Source organism: Cnephaeus nilssonii (genome assembly GCF_951640355.1).
Source record: "Cnephaeus nilssonii genome assembly, chromosome: 16".
Lineage (NCBI taxonomy): Eukaryota > Metazoa > Chordata > Mammalia > Chiroptera > Vespertilionidae > Cnephaeus > Cnephaeus nilssonii.
The window spans coordinates 4,666,007-4,689,978 of NC_137087.1; positions in this window are offsets into that span (position 1 = coordinate 4,666,007).

Sequence of the window (23,972 nt, forward strand, 5' to 3'; positions counted from 1 at the left end):
CCTTCCCTGTCCTTTCTTTCCTGGATGATCACCCGCTCCCACCGGCCCAAGGCCCGCTGCGGGTGTCAGGGGGGATGGCAGCGAGAGAGCTTGGGGGACCCCGCCCCTGGGGCAGGACCTGGCCGCAGGCGGCAGGGGTGCGGGGGGGGGGGGGGGGGCTCCCGCGGGGAGGAGCGGCCACGCCGCAGGCCTCTGCGGGCATCCCCCTGAGCACATCTTTGGCTGCAAGTAACTGAATTATGAACCAAAAGTTACCCAAAAATTTGAATGTTTAATTTCTCACTTAATTCTTAATCTCGCTTAATAATCCGGGAAGTCACCGCTCTAGAACAGCTGAGTGGCTCAGGGAAGACCTGCAGCATTCGTCCCATGATCGGGCTCTGCCACCTTCAGGGAGTCCCCGGTCACCGGCTGCACCGCCAGCACCACCTCTTCATCTTCAGGAAGAAACGCGCCACCTGCCTCAAGAGGCTCCTGGCACACACAACTAACAAACTGGAAACACCGCTTTCTCCTCTGCCAGGACGGGAGCAGCCATGCAGAGGCAGTGAGGGCGCTGGCATCCTCGTCCTTCTCAGACAGCCCACCTCACAGTGATAACCGGCATTCAGAGGCCAAGCAACTGGCCCTGTTTTACGACCAGAAAATGAAGAAACTGAAATTCAAACTGCAGGCTGTGTGACTTCAGGGCAGGCTTTTCATCTTTTAAAAGAGAAATGAATATGTATTTACCATAAGCATTTCAAACAGTACAGACACTGGCTTTTGCTTTAAACATGTTCATGATAAAAATTTCAAAGTGTGAAGTGCACAGTGAAGGTCTGCCTCTCGGCCCAGGCTGCAGTTGCCATGGTTACCACTATACTTTCCATTGGTCCTCCAGAAATTCCTTTGTAATCACAGCTCAGACGTCTAAGTATTTTAGACAAGCTACATACTATTCTGCATTTATTTAAAAAAAAATGATATACCTTGCAGACACCATTGCCATATGTAGATTCTACCTCTTTGTATCGAAAACAGTGCTATTCTGCTGGGTTTTATATAATTTCCTATATTTTTGCTATTATAAAAACACAGGAAAAAAGAAATATCTTTGTATGCCTAGTTTTGCGTATGCATGCGAAACTGTAGGATAATGTTTCAAGAGATGTTTGTATGAAATGTCAATGTATATTGGCTCTCCAAAAAGATTGCACCAATAATATATGAAAATGCTTATTTTCTTATACCTATACTGACATTTGAATGCTATCAAACTTTAATATTTTGGCTAATTTGGTAAGTGAATAAATGATATCATAATATTTTAATTTACAGTTTATTTATTTTGAGTAAGGTTGTGTTTAGCCGAACTGCCTAAACAGTGAGAATTCCTGTGTAGTACTCTCAAGCTGTGTGATGCTGGGCAAGGTGCTGAATCCAAGGGGAGGAAAACCCAGCAGTGCAAGTAATGCTAAGGGGACTGTTGTAAGAAGAAGAAATAGAGAAAAAGAGAAGAACACAGGTATAAAAAATAAGAATGGCATAAATAAGTACCTATCTATCTATACTAATAATAGACAAATATGTAAATTGACCGTACCTCCATGATGCCCACAGCCAATCAGGAGTGAGTATGCAAATTAACCTGACAAAGATGGTGGGCCTGTGGGCAGCGCGCACAGGTGCCAAGTGGCCAGGGGCGGGTCAGGATGCCCACCTGCTCTTCACGTAGCCAGAGCAATGCAGCAGGCATCCCTGGGACCCTGCGTGCTTCAAGCCTATGGCCAGTGCACGCGCGTGCGTGCACCAGGAACCGAGCGGCCAGGGTCCCGGGGACGCCATTGGAGTGTCCAGTACTGTCACCCTGGCCTGGGAGCGGCTGGAGTTCGCAGTCCTTTTTGTTTGTGCAGCCCCTGGACGGGAAGTGGAAACCAAGAGCGCGGGGAGCACCAGCAATGCTGGGAATCGTAGTTCTGGTGGCAGATGCATGGTGGGATCTCCTAGACACTAGAGTAAAGTGAGCCTGGAGCAAGTTACTGTTGCGGTGGGGGATGGAGGGAAAGCAAAGGTGAGAGACATAAGTAAAGTCAGAGTGTTGAGGAAAAATTAAAAGGAAGATATCCTGCAACTTCTAGGAAATCTCCACCAATGGAGCAAAGAAAAAAAAAGACCTCTATTATTCTGTGAGCACCAAACCAAACTGGGTTGGGGTCTCAGACAATTTGCTCATATGATTACAAACACAGACAGAAACTTCCAGATTGAAGAGGGCTCCCCTGAAGGCTCCCAGATTGGAGAGGGTGCAGGTTGGGCCGAGGGACCCACCCCCCATGCACGAATCTTTGTGCACAGGTCCCCTAGTCCTCTCGAATAAAATGGTAATATGCAAATTAACCATCACTCCGCTACATAAGCCATGCCCACCAGCCAAGCCACGCCCACCAGCCAATCAGGGCGAGTATGCAAATTAACCCCAATCCAAGATGGCTACAGCTACAGAGAGCAAGGTTTCCCAGGTAACAGAGCAAGCCAAGCTTTCCCATAGCCGTTGCAGGCCTAAGCCTCCACTCAAGCTACAAAGTTTCAATTATAGAAGGTAAACAAATTCAAACAAATGGCGGCAGAATGGAGCTTGAGAGAGCAGGCCAGGGTTGCTGGCGGCAACAGGCGAAGAAAAGCTTTCTGCACACCCTGGCCAGGCTCACCCGCTTAAGGCAACAAAGTTTCAATTGTAGAAGGTGAATTAACTGCCACAGAAATGGCTGCCGCCGCAGAAATGGCTGCCGCCCCAGGCTACAAAGTTTCAATTGTAGAAGGAAAATAAATTCCAGATACCAGGGCCTCCCCTTGGGTTGGCAGGAGGCGTGGCCGGCCTGCAAACCACCACAGGCCCCTCGCTCAGGCCGCCCCACACCCCAAGGGAACCCCCACCCTTATCTGTGACACCCTTCAGGGCAAACCAGCTGGCCCCCACCCGTGCACCGGGCCTCTATCCTATCTAATAAAAGAGTAATATGCAGATTGATCATCACTGCAACACACAATATAGCTGCCCTCATGTGGTCAAAGATCCTGCCCCCATGTGGACACAAGATGGCCACCACAAGATGGCCAGCAGGAGATGGCAGTTGGGAGGCACCCGGCCTGCAAAGGAGGGCAGTTGTGAGGGACCAGGCCTGCAAGGGAGGGCAGTTGAGAGGGACCAGGCTTGCAAGGGAGGGCAGTTGGAGGTGATCAACCCTGCAGGAGAGGGCAGTTAGGGGTGACCAGGCTGGCAGAGGAGGGAAGTTGGGGGCAAACAGGCTGGCAGGGGAGCAGTTAGGCATCAACCAGGCTGGCAGCTGAGTGGTTAGGGGGTGATCAGCAGGCAGAAGTGGTTAGGGGCAATCAGGAAGGCAGGCAGGCAAGCAGTTGGGAGCCAGCAGTCCTGGATTGTGAGAGGGATGTCCGACTGCCTGTTCGGGCCTAAATGCACAGTCGGACATCCCTCCAGGAGTCCCAGATTGGAGAGGGTACAGGCTGGGCTGAGGGACAACCCCCCGCCGTGCACGAATTTCGTGCACCGGGCTTCTAGTATATATATAATAGAGGAAAATGCAAATTATCTGGGACACTGACTGTTCACAGGGTGGGCAGGGCCGCGGGGCTGTGGGGCGGGACTCCGGGTCTAGCACGATTTTGTCCCGCTCAGGCAAACTCTCTCCACCCCCCTGGACCTGCAGCTGAATCCCGACACCGACCTGGGGTTTACTAAACTTTACTCGAGCCGCTTCCCACACCCCTATCCCCTGCCCCAGGACCATGCTGCCTGCAGCAGGGCACCCTGGCAGCCTCCTGACAGGCGGGTGGCTGGGGAGAGCAGAATGGGGTGGGAGCTGCAGGGAGCCATGGAGGGGCGGGGCCAAGTTCCCAGGGGTCTGAGGAAAGCGCCTGACAGGAGCCTGGACTACAAAGAAGGAAGAGAAAGCGGCCACAGAGAGCTCTTCCAATCCCCCTGCACGGACACCCTACCCCAGCCCCTGCACCCCCGGGGGGACTGGGAGGCTGACTGGATGGGGAGAAGACTCAGCCTTGGGGGTAGCCACAGCCCGCACCTCTGACTCCCAATCTCTTCCCCACCACCCCCACCAGGGGGCCCACAACAATAGCACACCTGCGACGACCCGTCCATGCCCCCTCAGCACCCGCCTCCCGTGGGAGCAGCACGGCTACCTCCCGCCTCCCGCAGAATTGGCATGGGTCCCTCCCGGCTCCCGTGGAAGCAGCATGGCTCCTGCCGACTCCCGCTGAAGCGGTGGGCGGCCTACTGCGTGCGATATTGCGCACTAGTCCACTAGTCAATAATAAGCATAAATGTAAATGGTTTAAATGATCCCATTAAAAACACAGGGTAGCTGAATGGATAAGAAAACATGACCCATATATATGCTGTGTACAAGAGATCCACCTCAGAACAAAGGACTCACACAGACTGATAGTGAAGGGATGAAAAAATTTTCTCCAGGCAAATGGAAATAAAATAAAAGCTGGGGTAGCAATACTCATATCTGACAAAATAGACTTCAAGGTAAAGGTATCAAGAGGTAATGAAGGCCACTTCATAATACTAAAGGGATCAATATAACAAGAGGATATAATTCTGGTAAACATATATGCACCCAATACAGGGGCATCCAAATATATAAAAAAACTTCTGGAGGATTTTAAGGGAGAGATAAACAACAATACAATCATACTAGGGGATTTTAATACCCCTGACATTACTGGACAGATCTTCTATACAAAAAATCAACAATGAAACAGCGATTCTAAATGACACATTAGATCAGATGGCATTAATTGACATTTTCAGAATATTTCACAATAAAGCTACAGAATATACATTCTTCTCAAGTGCACATGGGATAGTTTCAAAGATAGACCACATGTAAGGACACAAACTAAGTCTACAAGTTCAAGAAGATTGAAATCATATCAAGCAGCTTCTTGGATCACAGTGGCATGAAACTAGAGATCACCTACAATAAAACACCCCCAAAAACACTCAAACACATGGAGGTTTAATAGCATGTTATTTATTAAACACTAGAGGCCCGGTGCATGAAATTTGTGCCCTGGGGGGATCCCTCAGCCCAGCCTGCACCCTCTCAAAGTCCAGGACCCCTTGGGGGATGTCCGTCTGCTGGCTTAGGCCCACTCCCTGGGAGTGGGCCTAAGCCAGCTGTTGGACATCCCTCTCACAGTCCGGGACCCCTTGCTCCTTACTGCCCGTCTGCTTGCTGCTCCTTAGTGCTGCCGTAGAGGCAGGAGAGGCTCTTGCCACCGCCACTGTGCTCACCAGCCTTGAGCCCAGCTTCTGGCTGAGCGGCGCTCCCCTTGTGGTCCCTTGTGGGAGCACACTGACCACAAGAGGGCAGCTATTGCATTGAGCATCTGCCCCCTGGGGGTCAGTGTGCATCATAGCGACTGGTCATTCTGGTCGTTCCGCCGTAACAATTGCTTAGGCTTTTATTGTATAGACTAGAGGTCCGTTGCAGGAAGATTCCTGCAAGAATAGGGCTTCCTGTGGCCTGAGTGAAGCAGAGAAGGGAGCGAAGCCTGCCCAGGCGGGCTTCCCTCCTGCTGCTGCTGCCGCCCAGTGCTTTCAATCCTGCAGCCGCCCCCCGCGCTTTCCCTCCCGCAGCTGCCACCTCCCCTGCACTTTCCCTCCCGCTGCCGCCCCGCGCTTTCCCTCCTGCTGCAGCCGCCGCCCCCCTTCACTTTCCCTTCCACAGCCGCTGTCCCCCGCCCCCGCACTTTCCCTCCTGCAGCCGCCGCCACCCCACTTTCAGCTTTCCCTCCCTCTTCCTTCTATGCTGTCTTCAGTCTTCACTCCAAGCCTGCATATGCAAATTAACCTCCATCGTTGTTGGGTTAATTTGCATACTCACTCTGATTGGCTGGTGGGCGTAGCGGAGTGATGGTCAATTTGCATGTTTCTCTTTTATTAGTGTAGATTGAATAGATTATCAAAGAGATCAAGGAATAAATAAAAAACTTCCTGGAAAAAGATGAAAATGAACACATAACCACCTCAAATCTATGGGACACAGTGATAACAGTCCTGAGAGGGAAGTTCATAGCATTACATGCCTATCTCAAGAAACAAGAAAAACTTTTAATAAGCTATCTAACCCTACAACTTAAAGAATTAGAAAGAGAACACCAAGAAAAGCCCAGAGTAAGTGGAAGGAAGGAAATAATGAAGAACAGAGTGGAAATAAATGTCATAGAGAAAAAAAATCAATAAAACCAAGGGCTGGTTCTTTGAAAAGATAAACAATGTTGATGAACCTCTAGCTAGACTCATCAAGAAACAAAGAGAGAGTACCCAAATAAATAAAATAACAAACAAAAGATGTGAGGCCACTGCCAGCGTGGCCTGGGTTCAAAGACCTGGAGAAAGGGCTGACGCACACATTAATACACAGGACAAGAAATATAAATTTGGAAATTATGGGGAAAGCCAGTTGTGAACTTGGTTCAAGGGACCAAGTTCCACTGAATCTTTGTTCCCATCTGCCTTTTATTTACTAGAATACACAGTTGCCTTTTAGGAATGCAAACAGACATATCAATGGTAATGTTTGGCAAACAGTAAAGAGATTATCAGGTTTGGGGGGTTGCCTTCGCTATTGAGTCAGCAGCAGGTAATAAAATGCAGCTATTCAGCCTTCTGAACATCAAAGCCCATTCAGCTTACTGACCTTGCATTTATATTAATTACTGTTGGCTTCCAGCAAAAAGAGGTAAAGTAACAATCATCACCACAGAATATACAAAAGATTGTAAAAAAATACTATGAATGATTATATTCCAACAAACTGGACAACCTGGATGAATGGACATATTCTTAGAAAAATACAATATTTCAAACTCAATCAGGAAGAATCAGAAAACCTGAATAGGCTGATAATTACTGATGAAATTAAAACAATAATAAAAAAGTCCCATCAAACAAAAGCCCTGGTCTGGATGGCTTTACAGGGGAGTTTTACCAAACATTCAAAGAAGAACTAACACCTATCCTCCTCAAACTATTCCAAAAAATTCAAGAGGAAGGGAAATTTCTTTTTTTCTTTTTTTTCCATTTTTTAAATTAAGGTATTATACGTGTACATATCTTACCATTGCCCCTCCCCCACCCCACTCCCATACATGCCCTCACCCCCCAGTGTTTTGCGTCCATTGGTTATATGCATGCATACAAGTCCTTTGGTTGATCTCTTATCTCTCCCACAAGAGGAAGGGAAATTTCCAAGCTCTTTTTATGAGACCAGCATTATGCTAATCCTAAAACCAGATAAAGACACTACAAAGAAAGAAAATTATAGGCTAATATCTCTGATGAACATAGATGCTAATATTCTGAAGAAAATATTAGCAAATTGGATCCAGAAGTACATTAAAAAGATCATACACTATGATCAAGTGGGATTTGTTCCAGGGATGCAAGGCTGGTACAATATTTGGAAATCAATAAATGTGATATATAACATAAACAGACTGGAAGACAAAAATCACATTTTCATATCAGTTGATGCAGAAAAATCAATCAATAAAATCCAACACCCTTTTTTGATAAAAACGCTCAGCAAAATGGGAATAGAGGGATCATGCCTCAACATAATAAAGGCCCTATATGACAAACCTACAGCCAACATCAGACTCACTGGGCAAAAACTAAAACCATTTTCCCTAAGAACAGGAACAAGACAATGATGTCTGCTTTTTCTACTCTTATTCAATATAGTATTGGAAGTCCTAGCCACAGTTACCAGACAAGAAGAAATAAAAGGCATCCAAGTTGGAAAAGAGGAAATAAAACTCTCATTATTTGCAGATGACATAATATTGTACATAGAAAGTCCTAAAAACCACCATCAAAAAACTACTGGATTTAATAAATGAATTTGGCAATGAAGTAGGATACAAAATCAACACCCAGAAATCGATGGCATTTTTATTCACCAATAATGAACTCTCAGAAAGAGAAATTGAACGAACAATCCCATTTACCATTGCAACAAAAAAAATTAAGATATTTAGGAATAAACTTAACCAAGAAGGTAAAAGACTTGTGCTCATAAAACTATAGGATGCTGAAAAAAGAGATAGAGGAAGATATAAACAAGTGGAAGAATATGTTCATGGATTGGTAGAATTAACATCATTAACCCTTTGCACTCGCTTGTTTTTTTTCTCGATTCCTTTATTCTACTCGGGATTTAATTTTTTAAATACCCCAGATTTTACAAAGCGCGGCAGTAGAATAAAAAACTGGAATTTCTTTTCATACAAACTTATTTTTTTGGATTTTTTTATATTTCAAATTATTGATACATTCAATAACCATCACACTCGACATCCGAGTGCAAAAGGTAAAGTGTCCAGAGTACCCAAAGCAATCTACAGATTCAATGCAATCCCTATTAAAATACCAACAGCATATTTCACAGATCTAGAACAAACACTCCAAACATTTATACAGAACAAAAAAGGACCCCAAATAACTGCATCAATCTTTTTTTTAAAATAAATCTTTATTGCCCTAACTGGTTTGGCTCAGTGGATAGAGCATCAGCCTGCGGACTTGGGGGTCCCAGGTTCGATTCCGGTCAAGGGCATGTACCTTGGTTGCAGGCACATCCCCAGTGGGGGGTGTGCAGGAGGCAGCTGATCGATGTTTCTCTCTCATCGATGATTTAAAAAAAAAATCTTTATTGTTCAGATTATTTCAATTGTTCCTCTTCCCCCCCCCCCCCCCCCGCATAGCTCCCCTTCACCCGGTTCCCACCTCATCCTCTGCCCTTATCCACCCCCCCACTGTCCTCATCCATAGGTGCTCAATTTTTGTCCAGTCTCTTTCTGCACCCCCACACCCCTTTCCCCCTGAGAATTGTCAGTCCACTCCCTTTCTATACCCATGATTCTATTACATTCACCAGTTTATTCTGTTCATCAGATTTTTAATTCACTTGATTTTTAGATTCACTTGTTGATAGATATGTATTTGTAGTTCATAATTTTTATCTTTACCTTTTTCTTCTTCTTCCTCTTCTTAAAGAATACCTTTCACCATTTCATATAATACTGGTTTGGCAGTGATGAACTCCTTTAGCTTTTTCTTATCTGTGAAGCTCTTTATCTGACCTTCAATTCTGAATGACAGCCTTGCTGGGTAGAGTAATCTTGGTTGTAGGTTCTTGCTGTTCATCACTTTGAATATTTCTTGCCACTCCCGTCTGGCCTGCATAGTTTCTGTTGAGAAATCAGCTGACAATCATATGAGTGCTCCCTTGTAGGTAACTAACTGTTTTTCTCTTGCTGCTTTTAAGATTCTCTCTTTGTATTTTGCTCTTGGCATTTTAATTATGATGTGTCTTGGTGTGGTCCTCTTTGGATTCCTTTTGTTTGGGGTTCTAAGTGCTTCCTGGACTTGTAAGTCTATTTCTTTCATCAGGTGGGGGAAGTTTTCTTTTCTTTTTTTTTTAAATATATTTTATTGATTTTTCACAGAGAGGAAGAGAGAGGGATAGAGAGTCAGAAACATCGATGAGAGAGAAACATCGATCAGCTGCCTCCTGCACACCCCCTACTGAGAATGTGCCCGCAACCAAGGTACATGCCCTTGACCGGAATCGAACCTGGGACCCTTGAGTCCGCAGGCCGACGCTCTATCCACTGAGCCAAACCAGTTTCGGCAGGTGGGGGAAGTTTTCTGTCATTATTTCTTCAAATAGGTTTTCAGTATCTTGCTCTCTCTCTTCTTCTGGCACCCCCATAATTCGGATGTTGGTACACTTGATGTTGTCCCAGGGGCTCCTTACACTATCTTCATATTTTTGGATTCTTTTTTCTTTTTGCTTTTCTGGTTGGGTGTTTTTTGCTTCTTTGTATTTCAAATCTTTGACTTGGTTCTTGTGATCCTCTTGTCTTCTGTTGGGTCTCTGTATATTATTTTTTATTTCAGTCAGTGTTCGCTTAATTTCTAGTTGGTCCTTTTTCATATCCTTGAGGGTCTCGCTAAATTTATCGGCCTATTCTAGAAAATTCTTGAAAAACCTTGTAACCATGGTTTTGAACTCTATATACAGTCATTTGCTTTCCTCCATTTCTTTCATTTGTGACATGTTTCTTTGTCTCCGCATTTTGGCTGCTTCCCTGAGTTGACAGAGTGGCTTTGTGTGCTAGATGTCCTATAGGGCCCAGTGGCTCAGCCTCCCCAGTTACCTGAGGTGGACTCTCTTGGTGCACCCCTTTGTGGGCTGTGTGTGCAGTTGTTGTAGTTAAGCCTTGATTGTTGTTGGTATCACTGGGAGGAATTGACCTCCAGGCAAATTGGCTGTGAGGATCAGCTGTGTCTACGCTGGGAGAACTTCTGTGCTGGAGACACCCTTATGAGACAAGACTAGCAAATGCCTCTGTGCTCAGCTTGGATGGGGTGGAGTTTCAGGGTGGAGCAGACAGCCTTGGTTTCCCATCAGCCCTGCCCTATGAGGCCCCTGGGTCTCAGTGTCCCTTGGTAATCACTGCAAGCACCTCTAAGAGAAAGCTGCCCTCAAGTTTTGCCCACTGCCAGACAGTCCAGTTTCTTCCTGAATGATTCTGGGTCCCCAGAGTCTTTCCCAGAACTGGAGTTCAGAGTAGTCAGGAGCTTTTGTCTCCCTCCCGATTGAGAAAGCCAGCTGCGTACTCAGTTGCCAGCCCTCTTCGCGCACGTGCCTCCATACCTGAGTCTCAGTTTGTTTTTCTCTTTACTTCCAGTTGTAGAATTTCCACTCAGCCAGCCTTCCTGGATGATGTCTGTTTTGTCTTTTAGTTGTAGTTTTGAAATTGTTGTGTGAGGCAGCAGTTTAGGTGTTTACCTATTCCGCCATCTTGGTTTCTCCTCTAGCTGCATCAATCTTGAGAAAGAAGTTGGAGGGATCACAATACCAGATATCAAGTTATACTGCAAAGCCACTGTACTCATAACAACCTGGTACTAGCACAAGGACAGGCATATAGATCAATGAAACAGAACAGAGACCCCAGAAATTGACCCAAGCAATTATGCTCAATTAATATTTGACAAAGAAGGCAAGAGCATACAATGGAGTCAAGACAGTCTCTTCAGTAAATGGTGCTGGGAAAATTGGACAGAAACATGCAAAAAAATGAAACTGGACCTTCAACTTACACCATACACAAGAATAAGCTCAAAATGGATAAAAGACTTAAGTGTAAGTCATGAGACCATAGAAACCTTAGAAGAAACCATAGGCAGCAAAATCTAAGGCATCTCTTACAGCAACATGTTTACAGATACATCTCCTAGGGCAAAGGAAACTAAGGAGAAAATAAACAAATGGACTACATAAAAATAAAAAGCTTCTGCACAACAAAAGAAACCATCAACAAAATGAAAAGGAAGCCCGCTACATGGGAGAACCTATTTGTCAATGATACATCCAATAAGGGGTTAATATCCAAAATATATAAATAACTTATACAACTCAACAAAAGGAAGACAAACAAACCAATTAAAAAATGGGTATAGGACCTAAATAGACACTTCTCCAAAGTGAACATACAGGAGGCCAATAGACATAGAAAAAATGCTCAAATTCACTAATCATCTGAGAGATGCAAATCAAAATGACAATGGGGTATCACCTCACTCCTGTCAGAATGGCTACCATCAACAAATGACAAGGTGTGAAGAAAAGGGAACTCTTGTGCACTGCTGGTGGTAATGCAGACTGGTGCAGCCATTATGGAAAACAGTATGGAGTTTCCTCAAAAAATTAAATATGGAACTTCCATTTGACCCAGTGATCCCACTTCAAGGAATATATCTTAAGAAACCCAAAACACCAATCAGAAAGAGTGTATTTACCTCTATGTTCATAGCAGCACAATTTAAATAGCTAAGGTTTGGAAATGGCCCAGTGCACTTTAGCAGATGAGTGGATAAAAAAGCTGTGGTACATTTACACAAAGAAATACAATGCAGCTGTAAAAAAGAAAGAACTCTTACCATTTGCAATAGCATGGATTTAACTGGAGAGCATTATGCTAAGTGAAATAAGCCAATCAGAGGAAGACAAGTATCACATGGTCTCACTCACATGTGGAATCTAATGAACAAAATAAACTGATGAACAAAATAGATTCAGAGACATAGAAGCATGGAACAGACTGATGGATTTCAGAGGAAAGGCAGGGGTGGGTGGATAGGTGGGTGGTGAGTGATTAACTGGGGAATTTATATACATACTAGAGACCCGGTGCACAAATTCGTGCACGGGTGGAGTCTGGCTGGTCTGCCCCGATGGGGACCCATTGGGCCAGGCCAACAGTGGGGAGGGGCCACAGGCGGTTGGCTGGCCAGCCCCGCCCCTGATCGGGGTGTTGGGGGCCGATCAGGGGTGGGGTTGCCCTGGTGGGGTTGCTGATTGGGGCCCAGATCTGGCTGGCTGGCTACTGCAGTGCACGTCATAACACCAGTCATTTCGGTCATTCTGGTCGTTCTGCCATTCCAGTTGCTGGGCTTTTATATATATAGACTAGAGGCCCGATGCACAAAATTCATACAAGTGGCTTGGCCCCCGCTGCCACAGTGGCTGCCTCTGCCTTGGCCCCCGCCATGGTGGCTTCACCTGGATGGTTGTCTGGAAGGACATCCAGAAGGACTTCTGGTCTAATTAGCATATTAAACTTTTATTATTATAGACTAGGGACCCAGTGCATGAATTCATGCACTTTGAAAGGAACTGTGGCTTGCGAGGCTGCAGTGGGCACAGGGGCGGGTCTCAGCCATCCTCTGTGCCCCCGCCTGGCCCCTCCTGCCATGGCCCCTGGTCCACTATCTGCTGGAGCCCCTCTCCTGCCACCACTGCTCCCACATGCTGACAGCACCGGCCCCACTCGCACCCGCTGACAGCATGGAGCGATTGGGGCCAGCGCCATCAGCCACTGCTTGCACCTGCTACAGGTCTGAGTAGAGCCAGTGCCGGCAGTGGGTGCGAGCAGAAGCTCCAGCGTCAGCAGTGGGTGCAAGAGGCAGCTGCTGGCCCTGCTCGCCCCTCAGGAGCAGGGGGAGGTGGAGAAGCTCTGAGGGACGATCAGGGCTAGCAGCTGAGTGATCAGGGCTAGCGCTGGGTGCCGGTGGTGGGTGTGAGCAGTGGCTCTGGAACCAGCAGTAGGTGTGCACATCGGGCGAGACCTTGGTGCGCGGGAGCAAAGAATTTTCAGTAACCACCAGAGGCTTGCCCCTATGACAGCGACTGGTGCCCTGCCTTGGTCTGGCGCTCCCGCTCACCTGCTCCACTATCCCATCACAGCCAATGCCCATCATGTTCCACGCTCTGCCGCCTGCTGCCAATGCCCACCATGTTCTGCACGTGCCCCCTGGTGGTCAGTGTATGTCATAGTGACCAGTTGTTCGGTTGTTCGGCCATTCAGTCTATTTGCATGTTAGGGTTTTATATATATAGATATGCATAGCTCATGGACACAGACAATAGAGTGGTAAAGGGCTGGGAGTGGTGGGTTCAGGGTGAATGGGGTCAATGGGGTAAAAGAACAAACAAAGGGGACATCTGTAATACTTTCAATAATAAAGATAAATAATAAAAACGAAATGGAAATATGAAAAAATCTAAAAATAAAAAATTAAACATTTAAAGATCCTCAAAGAAGAAAGAATAACATTTACACACAAAAAATTAAAATATGAAGCCAGAAAGATATGACCTGAAAAGAATTGATTAGAAATTTGGGTATGAAACATGCTATTTAAATCAATAGATGAGAAGGTCAAAAGCAGAATTAGTTAACTGAAAGATAGGAAGTAAGTCAAAGGCATAAGGAGATGAAAAGACAGAAAAGAGGCAGGTTGAGCAGGAATGACAGAGAAGTAGTAGAAAATGCCCTGAGTGAGAATTTTTTACAATTAAAGACATGGCTTCAGATAAAAGCAGGCAAGGAAATTGAGTGAGACCCCCCCAGACCAGGTTAGTCCCGATCCCTGGCCACCCTGATCTTCTCTTTTGCAGCAATTGGGACATTGGTTCAAGGACTGACTCTGGCTTCATGCCTGTTTGGATTTTACATGCAGCAGGTGGTCTGGTACCTGGTGCTTGGAACGTGTTCAATAAACATTACGCAATGAATAATGGAAGAACAGACAGATGAGGAAGTCGGTGTTGGGAGAAGCCAGTGCGCGTGTCCCTCTGCACGGCCCGGTGAAGGGACACCAGGGTCGCTACAGCCATGGACAAAGCCTGTGGCCCTTGTGAGGGGCTGCTTTGGGGCCAGTGTGTGTGTGAGAGCTGGGTGGCCCATGGGAGAAGCCACTCAGGCTGGGCTCAGCCTGCAGAGCAGGAAGGTTTGAGGATGAGCTTCCCCATGAGATCTTCCTGGCTTCCTTGCCTGGAGAGTGGCCAGCCCAATACAAGAACAAACTCATTCTCTATAAATATGTGATTAGAGACAAGTTATTAATAGAATAACCTCAATAACAACATGATCAACCAATATTGATACAGCACTTTATGGGTTCCAAAGAGCTTTCACATGTGTTATCTCATCTAATTCCTACAGCATCCGGAGAGGATATTGTTTTTGTAACCATTTTATAGACTGGGACAAACTAGGTTTGGAGAATTGGAGCAAATTGCCTGAGATCCCTGAGCCCCTAAGGGCAGGTCTGGGGCTCTGAGCCACTGTCCTGTGGCCACCACCCCTCCTTCTCCTTGTCCAGGCAGAGGCCAGTGACCTTCGCTGTCCAGAAACAGTTTGCCGAGTGACTGAAGAATGTACACAACGCTGCTCAGCAGGCCACGTGTGACGTGTTCCCAGGGACAAGCCATCTTTGTTATAGAGCAGGGCTCCCTGCCCACCTCGCAGAGCAGATGGTAAGTGGAGCTTATGGAGGCTGAGTACAGCTGACTTGTTACAGTGTGTGTGGGGGCCCTTTCATGAAGAGGAAGGACGTATGAGAGATGGTACAATCCCTACCTCTTCCTTCCTTTTCCATGTCTGGATATAGTGCTCAAGATTGTGTTGCTAGCATATCATACACAGACTTTCATTTTATTCTGTTCTTTCATATGTGAAAGCAGCAAAGTGGCTTAAGTCCTGTGGGCGCACAGTGGAGGCGGAGGCTCTGGGCATGCCCGAAGACCTGTACTCTCATTTCAGCTGAATTACTCTTGATTCCGAAGCATGTCGGGTTAGTGTTTCCCACTATGTTAATAAAACCAGGAGCAAAGAAAACGAAGCATTGGGATACTGGACGACACTGCTGCACAGACCGGTGTCTTCCTGCCTGGCCTGGCTGGGCCATGCGAGCCTCCGTGCTTCTCCCTTTGGCTGGGAGGAAAAGTCCGGATTGGCATCTGTAGGGCTGTTCATGAAGGGCAGGTGGTTTGAAAGTGGAATGTGTAGGGGTTGACTTATTTGTGAACTACTCATTCAGCAAATATTTATTGTGTCCCTGGCCGCCTGGAGATGACTAAGACCCCACCCAGAGGGGCTCACAGCCAAGCCAGAGAAACGATGCAGGGTGGAAAGCTCTGGGGAGTGGTTGAAGCTCATCACCATGCACTGGTAGGAGCAGTGGCCAGGGGAACACCCCCTCCCCCGAGACTGTGGTTTTGGAGGAGGAGTTGTTCTGCAGCATCGCAGCACATACTCTGCAGCATCGCAGCACACACTCTGAGGCACTGCAGCACACTGAGGCACTGCAGCACACACTCTGAGGCACTGCAGCACATTCTCGGATGCTCAGACTGGGCTGCCCTGCTCCATCTGGATGGGGGCAGTTTGCTTGCAGAGAACCTGCTACTGAAGATCAGACATTAGCAAATGGAGAAAAGCAGTGTTGTGCAGTCAGGCAGCTCCGGGGCAGTGGGAGGAGGAACAGGCAGCAGAGTGGGTGGAGAAGAGCTGGGCGGAGTCCTGGCCGGGGGGTCACCCTCTGCTCTGGAGTCAGCAGGGAAGGGTGCCTTCCAGCTCCCGGGTGCTACAGGAGAGGAGAAGCTCCTGGCGTGGCTCTGAACCACAGAACAGGATGAATCCCTTTGTTTGTGGGTTTGAAAATTATGAAGTTTCATTTGACAAACCTATGTTAACTCTTGTTTAGTTGTAATTTTCAAACAATTTTTGGAAATTCTGCTGAGCACAAATGTGCCTTACCCTGGGAAGTATCTGAGTGGCTTGGTGGCCCTGGTTCCCACGGAGCCTTCTGCACCTCTCCTGGGACATTAGCACATCCTAGAGTTAATTGTTTTTTACTGGGTCTCAGCTTTTGGGGCCCCTCTGCTCCCCTCTGGGTCCTCAGTATTGGGCACAACACAGAAGCAGGAGCCTCCAGTAGCATTGCTGAGGGCCAGAGGGAAGGGAGTACCCAAATGCATGTAGATAAACGCTTGTAGTCATGAGATGAACGTGGTCCACATCTTTCCTCTTTGGATCACCAGAGGGTTCCTCCCAGCATCTTGTTCCTCTTCCGCCTCATGGCCAAGTGTGAAGATGCTGGCTCTTTTCAAAGGCCTTTCCTGCTGGAGGCTAAGTCCAGCAGGTCGTATTAAATGCAAAAAGTCTTCAAAAGGCTGATGGGCTTTGATATTCAGCAGGGCTGAATATCAGCATTATATTGCCCTGCTGCTGGCCAAACAGCTGAGGGCAATTCCCCTAACCTGATAATCCTTTATTGTTTACCAAACCTTACCTTTGATATGTGTGTCTGCTTTGCTAAAAGGCTAAATGTGTGAATAAAAAGCCATGGGTCTGGACATTCGGGGAGCCACTCCACTAGAGAGTGACCTCTGCCTGGCTTTCCCCCATGCCTTCCAAATTTATATTGCTTGTCTAGTATATTCATTTATGGTGCAGCCCCTTCTCCAGATTCCAGAACCCTTGCTGCGAAAAGACTGCGGCACTTTCCCTGCTAGGTGAGAGGTGAGAGCAGCAGCAGTGACCCTCGTGAGGAGAGAGTGGTCCTCAGCTTTCAGGGGTGCAGGTGGCAAGGAGTTGCACACTATGGGTGCCCTTGGCCCAGGGTGTGGCTCCAACTTCCACATCTCTATCGGTGCCCCTTACTGACCTCACCTGGCATATCACTTCTGTTCGGGAGCCTGTTTCCTCATCTGTAAAATGGGATAACACTGACTCCCAGGATGACGTGAGGATTAAGTGAGAAACAGTATAAAGTGCTTGGCACATTCTGGACGCTCACAAAATGTAAACTCTCGTTATGTGTACTCAGCCTGACCCCTGGGGGAGGCGCCACGGATGGACAAAGCCCAGTTCCAATGTCAGCAAGCCCACAAGTGTGACCAGCGTGTGGTGTGCCGTGGGCTGAAAGACGTTGAAGATACCGAGCAAAGAGTGGAGAGAGCACAAGACAAGGAATGAGAAGAGACCAGTTGTTTGAGTCCGGGTTCTGACACATCATGGCCATGTGACTTTGAACCTTAAGTTTTAAATCTGCAAATGGGATTAGTAATGTCTTTTCATCAGAATCCTCAATTCATGGCACTCATTGTCATCAATGAGGCAAGTTTCTTAACTTCTTCAATTTTATTTTATTATTGTTTTCCCAGTCTCTCCTGATTCACCCTCTCCTTCCCAGCTCTCCTCACAAGGATCCACTCTAGTGCATCTGGTAGAAATCCTTCTATGGATCAACCTTAAAAATGTTTTTTTTTTTTTAATATTAGCATTTATTTATTTATAATATATCCTTTATTGTTGAAAGTATTATATATATCCCTTTTCCCCCTCATTGACCCCCTCCAGTCCGCCCCCAACCCCCACCCCAGGCCTTCACCACCCGTTTGTCTGTGTCCATGGGCCATGCATATATGCAGACAAGTTCTTTGGTCGATTACCTCCCATCCACCCTCCCTCCCCTGCCTTCCCTCTGAGATTCTGCACTCTGTTTCATGCTTCCATGTCTTTGGACCCGCTCCATTCATCAGTTTATTTTGTTACTTAGATTCCACATGTGAGTGAGATCATGTGATACTTGTCTTTCTCTGACTGGCTTATTTCACTTAGCATCATACTCTCCAGGTCCCTCATGCTGTCTCAAAGGGTAAGAGATCCTTCTTTTTTACTGTTGCATAGTTTTCCATGATATAAATGTACCATAGCTTTTTTATCCACTCATCTACTGATGGGCACTTGGGCTGTTTCCAGATCTTAGCTATTGTAAATTGTGCTGCTATGTATATAGGGGTGCATACATTCTTTCTGATTGGTGTTTCAGGTTTCTTAGGATATATTCCTAGAAGTGGGTTCACTAGGTCAAATGGCAATTACATATTTAATTTTTTGAGGAAACTCCATACTGTTTTCCATAATAGTTGCACCAGTCTGCATTTCCACCAGCAGTGCACTAGGGTTCCCTTTTCACCACATCCTGGCCAGCACTTGTCATTTGTTGATTTGTTGATATGTGTCAGCCATTCTGACAAGTGTGAGGTGATATACCTCATTGTGATTCCTCCAACTTTGTTCTCCTTTCTCAAGATTGCTGAAGCTATTCAGGATCTTTTTTGATCCATATACATTTTTTGGAGGATTTTTTCTAGCTCTGTGAAATATGCCATTGGTATTTTAATAGGTATTGGATTGAATATGTAGATTGCCTTGGGTAGTATGGACATTTTAACAATATTGGTTCTACCAGTCCATGAACATGGTATATTCTTCCACTTGTTTATATCTTGTTCTATCTCTTATACCTGGTTTTTATGTTGAGTTGTATGAGTTCTTTGGATATTGACCCTTTATTGAATAAATCATTTGCAAATATCTTCTCCCATTCAGTAGGTTGTCTTTTGCTGATGGTTATCTTTTCTGCGCAAAAGCTTTTTATTTTGATGTAGCCCCAGTTGGTTATGTTCACTTTTGTTGCCATTACCATGGGAAACATATCCAAAAAGATATTGCAAAGGCCAATGTTAGAGTTTTCTAGAATAAAGAAGTTGTGGTATATATGTAGAATGGAATATTACCCAGCAATGAAAAGAATGAAATCTTACCATTTGTGGAAACATGAGTGCACCTAGAGGGTATTTTGCTCATTGAAATGAGCCAGTCAAAGAAGGACAAATGCCATATGATTTCATTGATATGTGGAATCTAATGAGCACAACAAATGAGGCCCTGGCTGGGTAGTTGATTAGAGTATTGTCCTGATACACTAATGCTGTGGGTTTGATCCCCGGTCAGGACACATACAAGAATAAAGCAATGAATGCAAAAAAGGGAACAACAAATTGATGTCCCCTTCCCTAAAAAGTCAATACATAAAAATTAAAAAAAATAACAAAAAATGAATAAACAAAACACACTCATAGATACAGAAAATAAACTGATGGTTACCAGAGGGAAGAGAGTGGGGAGATGAGTGAAATAGGTTAAAGGGAATAAGAGGTACAAACTTCCAGTTATAGAATAAATATTATGGATATGTACTGCACAGTAGAACAACTTTGTATGGTAACAGATGATTACTAGACTTATTATGGTGACTAGAGGCCCGATGCATGAAATTCGTGCAAAAGTAATCCCTCCTTCTCCCGGCTGCCAGCACCGGCTTCCCTCTGGTACCTGGGACCCGGGCTTCCCTCTCAGCCCCACAGCATCTGAAGGGTTGTCTGGAAGGACGTCAGGAAGGACCTTGGTCTAATTAGCATATTACACTTTTATTATTATAGATGTCAAATCACTATGTTGCACACCTGAAACTAATATAATATTGTATGTTAACTATACTTGAATAAAAAAACCATATCTGGGCCCTGTTCCACACTCAGTCAGAATTTCTGTGCTGGCGCATTGCTTGCAAATAAAACAAAGCTATATGGAGCCACATACAACAATGCATGAATAGATTTTTATAAGGGAAACATTTTTTAACTCCCTTCAGACCAAGAAAATAGAAATTTGCCTGAAGCACCTGCTTGTGTATCATCTTAATCTTATCTTTCTCCCTTCCTTCAAAGTAACCACTATCCTCATTTATAACAATAATTTCTCTTCTGTGCTCTGTAGTTTAGTTATTACCCAGGAGTGCATCACTATAGCTGACTTACCTACTTTATAGAAATATGACCAATCTTTTATTATTTATTTATTTATTTATTTGTTAATCCTCACTTGAAGATATTTTTCTATTGATTTTTAGAGAGAGTGAAAAGGAGGGGGAGAGACAGAGAGAAAAACATCAATGTGAGAGAGACACATTGATTGGTTGCTTCCAGAACGAGCCTACAACTGAGGAACATGACATTGACTGGAACCAAACCCCAGACCTTCAGTCTACGGGCTGATGCTCTATCCACTGAGCCAACCCAGCTAGGGCTATGACCTACCCTTTAAATGCTTGCTAGTATCCAGAGCTCCGCTACATCTCTTTTTTATTCTTATAATTTATACATTGAAGACCCAGGTCACTTAACCTGTAGAGTTTCCCACGGTCTAATGTTTTGCTGATTGCATTCTGATGGTGTTCATCAACATGTCCCTCTATCCTCTGTTTCCTGTAAATTGGTAACAAGATCCAGAGGCACATCTACATATAGCATGCATGTTGGGAATTTGGCTACCCTACTCCATGATACTGCTGTGTGGCATCCACTCTGTGTGAACAAGTGGCCCGCAGGGGCCTTGAACTCAAACTAGCCCCTCCCATGAGCACATGCCCTAGATAACAGCTCCAGAATCACTATCAATGGAAATTCTTGATCTGACATCCCCAGCAGCCCTTGTGAGCAGCAGTGTCCCCACCTCTCAAGGTCTTCCCCTTGTGTACCCTTTGGATAAGACTCCAGTGGAACTTACCCAAACCCACTCTTTTTGGTTTGAATTGACTCACCCAGTCTAAAAAACTGGGAACCCCAAAGCACTCGAGCCACAGACATCAATCAAGCCTGTGTCCCACGTGCCCTGCCTGCACCCTGCCTTGAGCTCTTTCGGAGCCAGCCATTGAGCTGTGCCGTGTATTTCTGTGTGGAAAAACCCTCAGTTCAATTTCCCTTGTGGTCTCTTGTTGAACTTCAGCTCACTGTCCCACACTGGCTTTATTTAATAAATGTCAATGTAACAAAGTCACAGCAATGTATCAATACTTCACTCCACAGTTTGCCTACTCATCTCATGGACATTCGGGCTGTTTTGCACATTGTGGCTGCTGTGCCCAGTGGTGCTGTGAACATGCATTCATGTGTACTTGTGTAGTGCCGGCTTTCAGTTGTTTTGGGTACATATTGAGGAGTGGGATTGTGCGGTTATATAAGACTATATTTAACTTTTTGAGAAACCATAGCAGGAGTACCACTTTATATTCCACCAGGTTCTAATTTTTCCACATCCTTGCCAACATTTGTTGTTTTCTATTTTTTAATTACATCCATTCTAGTGGGTATGAAGTGGTGCCTCACTGTGGTGTTAATGTGCATCTCTCTAATGACTGAGGATGCTGAGCAACTTTTCATGTGCTGTTGGCATTTGAATGTGTTCTTTGGAGAAATGTGTCTTCCAGTCCTTTGCCCGTTATTGAACTGGGTTGTTTGTCTTTTGGTTGTTGAGTCGTAAGAGTTTTTTCAAGGCTACTAGACCCTTGTGAGATATGTGTTTGTAAATATTTTTCTTGTCTTTTCACTTTCTTCATAATGTCCTTTGATGCATATTTTAAAATAAAATTTTTATGAAGCCCAATTTATCTACCTTTTCTTTTATTGCTCACGACTTTGGTGTCATATCTAACAATCTATTGCTAAGTTCAAAGTTATGAATATTTATCCCCATGTTTCCTTCCAAGATTTTTATGATTTTAACTTGTGTTTAGGATGTTGGTCCATTTTCATTTAAGCTTGTATATGGTGTGAGGCAGGGGTCCTCAAACTTTTTAAACAGGGGGCCAGTTCACTGTCCCTCAGACCATTGGAGGGCCGGACTATAGTTTAAAAAAAACTATGAACAAATTCCTATGCACACTGCACATATCTTATTTTGAAGTAAAAAAACAAAACGGCAAAAACACCTGCATGTGGCCCGCGGGCCGTAGTTTGAGGACGCCTGGTGTGAGGTATGGGTTCAAATTCATTCTTTTGCATGTGGACATCAGTTGTCCCAGCACCATTTGTTGAATAGAGAAAGACAAGTGGCAATGGATGTATGGATTTATTTCTGGACTCTCAATTCTATTCCAGTTGTCTACATGTCTATGCTTATGCTAGTTCCACAATGTTTTGGTTAGTTTTGTAGTATGTTTAGAAATTTGGAAGTTTGAGACCTCCAACTTTGTTCTTCTTTTGAGGATCAGCTTGTCAATTTTTGCAAAGGAGCCCTCTGGGGTTTTGATAGGGATTGCTTTAAATCTATATAGATAGATCAATTTGGGACTATTGTCATCTTAACAATGTTAAGTCTTCTGATACAAGAACAACGATATGTATTTTTATTTATTTAGATATTTTATAATTTCTTTCAACAATGTTTTGTCAAAACAGAAAAAAACTAATGGATTCAGAGAACAAATTGATGGTCATCAGATGGGAGGAGTGTTGGGGGATGGGTGTAAACGTTAAAGAGATTAAAAAGTACAAATTGCCAGTTATTAAAATAGTCATGGGGATGCAAAGTCATAGAGAATACAGTCAATATCATGATAACTATCTATTGTGTCAGAAGAGTACTAGACTTATTATGGTGATCATTTCATAAGTTATATAAATATCTAATTGCTACGTTGTACATCTGAAACTAATAGAATGTATGTCAATGTAGTTGAAAAATAAAAAAATTAAACAAAAACAATGTTTTGTATTTTTCAGAGAAAAAGTTTTGCATTAATTTTGTTATCTTTATTCATAAGTATTGTATTCTTTTTGATATTTTTGTAAGTTGAATTTAATTTTGGATCATTCATTGTTAGGTAGAGTAGAGGTGAGTTTTTTTATTTTTTATTTGAAATTCTTTTTTTTTATTGAGGTATTATATGTGTACATATCTTACCATTACCCCACCCACCCTACACCCACACTTGCCCTCAGCCCCCAGAGTTTTGCGTCCATTGTTTATGCTTATATGCAAGCATACAAGTCCTTCGTTTGATTTCTTATCTCCCCCACCTCTCCCTAACTTTCCCCCTGTAATTTGAAAGTCTGTTTGTTGCTTTACTGTCTCTGTATCTATCTTTTTGTTCATCAGTTTATAATATTCTTTATTATCCATAAATGAGTGAGATCATGTGGTATTTTTCTTTCATTGACTGGCTTATTTCACTTAGTATAATGCTCTCCAGTTCCATCCAGGTTGCTGCAAATGATGAGAATTCCTTCTTTTTTATGGCAGCATAGTATTCCATTGTGTAGATGTACCACAGTTTTCTGATCCGGTCATCTGCTGACGGGCACCTAGGCTGTTTCCAAATCTTAGCTATTGTAAATTGTGCTGCTATGAACATAGGGGTGCATATATCCTTTCTGATTGGTGTTTCTAGTTTCTTCGGATATATTCCCAGGAGTGGGATTACTGGGTCAAATGGGAGTTCCATTTTCAGTTTTTTGAGGAAACTCCATACTGTTCTCCACAGTGGCTGCACCAGTCTGCATTCCCACCAGCAGTGCACGAGGGTTCCTTTTTCTCCGCATCCTCGCCAACACTTGTCGTTTGTTGATTTGTTGATGATAGCCATTCTGACAGGTGTGAGATGGTACCTCATTGTTGTTTTGATTTGCATCTCTCGGATAATAAGTGACTTTGAGCATGTTTTCATGTGTCTCTTGGCCTTCCTTCTGTCTTCTTTTGAAAATATTCTGTTTAGGTCCGTTGCCCATTTTTTTAATTGGATCATTTATCTTCCTTTTATTAAGTTGCATAAGCTGCCTGTAGATGTTGGAGATTAAACCTTTATCAGTGATGGCATTTGCAAATATGTTCTC